The 2751-nt window shown below is 40.6% G+C and overlaps 1 non-coding gene across 1 annotated transcript; it reads left to right on the forward strand.

Moving 5' to 3' along the window:
* The first annotated feature begins 280 nt into the window (after window positions 1–280).
* Window positions 281–385, forward strand: LOC118654820. The gene has a single exon (XR_004967085.1). It is a non-coding gene; the product is annotated as a U6 spliceosomal RNA (small nuclear RNA).
* The last annotated feature ends 2366 nt before the right edge of the window (window positions 386–2751 follow it).

Raw genomic sequence — 2751 nt, forward strand, 5'->3', positions numbered from 1 at the left:
CACAGAATGCACCTGAATTAGTAGTTTGAATGCTGAAATCATATGTATTTTTGCAATTTAAATAAGAGTATTATTGTGATAGATCACTCTAGTTTGCTTGTTGTTCTATAAGCTATAGTCTCTATAAGAAATGTTATTATTTTGTAAAACATTTGATATATACTCAATATAACAAAAAATCACATTTCAATTTTTTACATCACCATCAAATAAGGTGGAATATGTGTAATGATATCTGTATTGCTAATGGGAAAACGATGGCAAGAAAAATAGTGAGGATGTTCCCTTCGGCAGCACATATACTAAACTTGGAAAAATACAGGGAAGATTAACATGGCCCCTGCGCAAGGATGGCACACAAATACATGAGGTGTTCATATTATGAACCAAAATAGTAATAACAGCATTTAAATTTTAAAACTCATAATTGAAAAAATAATAAAACTTGAATTTTTGAAGCTATAAAAAGAAAATAGTAGGAAGGGTATCTGTAATAAACAGAGTTTTAAAAAATAAAAATATAAGGTATGTTGTGAATATAATACTAAGATGCCAGCATTTTTCAAAATAGTATTAGTTAGTGTCACAAATATCATCCTTTCATTTCAGTTCTCTCCTTCTCAAACCAGAAATAGGTTTGTTCTCTGAGTACATGAATAACACTTACTTCTTTTTTTAAAAAAGAAAAGAAAATAGAGAAAAATAAGGAAGAAAACCAAACTATCATCCAGATAGTACCTCTGCTAATGTATTGGTATTTATAATTTCAGACTTTTCTAAGCATATATTCCCCAACACTGGAAAACACATCTCTATATATAAAACCCTAATATGCAAATAGACTGAACAGCTGAACAACTAAACAAGTGGTTGCTATGACATGGGCTGATCACCAGGGAGCACACGCGAAACATGGCAGGCGTCGACAGCAGGTGACAAAGTATAGAACATGGCAGGTGTCAGCGGTGGCGGGATGGTGGAGCAGGTGAGCGGGGGCGCCAGATCAAGGTGGGGCACCAGTCACTGTCATCAGGGTGAGCCTCTGGTGGTTACTGAAAATTCTTTGCTCCCATGCACCACAGTTCTGCCTGGTGCTCGTACCTGCTGCCTGCGCCGGCCCTGCTTGCACCTGCTGCTGGCACTCGGCGCTGGCCCCGATTACTCAGCGCCATCAGAGGGTGCGAGCAGCAGCTGCCAGCCCCGATAGCCCCTGAGGACTTCTCCACCTCCCCCTGCTCCTGAGGGGTGATCGGGGCAGCAGCCGCTGCTCACACCTGCTACTGGCGCCAACCCCAATCCCTCCGTGCCATCAGCGGGTGTGAGCAGGGCCAGTGTCGTCAGCGCATGGGAGTGGTGGCTGTGAGAGCAGGGCTGCCGGCAGACAGTGGACCAGGGGCCATGGCGGGAGGGGCAGGGAGGGGGTGCAGAGGATGGGCCGAGATCTGCCTCTGTGCCCACTGCAGCCTTGTGGCCCATAGTTCCTTTCAAGGTGCATGAATTCATGCACTGGGCCCCTAGTCTATAATAATAAAAATGTAATATGCAAATCGACTGAGTGGTCAAACAGTGGAATGGCCATCCGGATGACCATGCTATGACATGCACTGGCTCCAGGCCAACCAAGGCGGGTGCGATGCGATTGATTGGGGGGCCCATCATTGCCCCATGATCACCCCATAGAGGGAGGCTGAGGGAGGCCCAGGCCACCCTCTGTGGGGTAATTGATTGGGGGGCTCTGTGGAACCAAGGAACTGGGGGTGTGTGGCGGCAGATGTGGGCAGTGGTCAGCGCCAAGCCAAGGTGGGTATGGGCGGGGGTTGGGGCTGCAGGGCTGTGAGGTAGCCTGGGCCGCTAGGCAGCTGGGGCTGCAAGGGCCCCAGCAGCAGGGGCTGCGAGCGTCTACTCTTGCATAAATTTCGTGCATCGGGCCTCTAGTTATAACAGGCCTTTCCACATTTTGATGCCAATATATAGTTTTCAATGACTGCATAGTATTCCATTCATTAACTGTTTCATAATTTAATCAAGCCTCTGTTGATGACTTGAGGGTTTTTTTTATATTTTTGTACTACAAAATCAATTGCCACAAAAAAGCTTGTGCACACAGGCTTTAGTAGTTATTCTTCTTATCTTTAGGATAAATCACTTAATAAAATTGCAAGCTGAGAGGGTGTTTACAGGATTTCTTATTTTAATAATATATATATATATATATATATATATATATATATATACAAATATTTTAAGGTAAAACAATAAAAGCAATAAATTTAAAAATCCCAATACCCCAATACTCATGGCAGGAAAATTTAGAACATAGAGAGCTTTATTTCTAATCTCTAATATCTTTCTATCTACATAGATTAGATAGATGATATATAGATATACATAGAGATATAGAAACAATATTTTGAATTGTAGTCTTTTTAGAAGTTAATTTTAACTATTTTAATATCATTCTAACATTTCTATTTATCAGTCATTGGGAACTAAACTTTCTTGCCTTTTCCTCTTCTGTCTTTGAGACAAGAATTTTAACATGCTTCACTTTCCCTACTTTGTTCACATCTTCTTGGTCATTGTTAAAAACATTTTCAATGTTAGATTACTGTTATACTATTCTTTTACATTAAAGATACTTTATTTCAAAAGTTATAGTGAATTTTTAAGTTCTAATGTATAACTCTATTATATAGAATTATTTATACATTTCTACATTAACTAGCTTTGATGTTCAATATCAAATGCTTT

The sequence above is a fragment of the Myotis myotis genome, unplaced genomic scaffold (genome assembly GCF_014108235.1).
Source record: "Myotis myotis isolate mMyoMyo1 unplaced genomic scaffold, mMyoMyo1.p scaffold_m19_p_4, whole genome shotgun sequence".
NCBI classification, from domain to species: Eukaryota; Metazoa; Chordata; class Mammalia; order Chiroptera; family Vespertilionidae; genus Myotis; species Myotis myotis.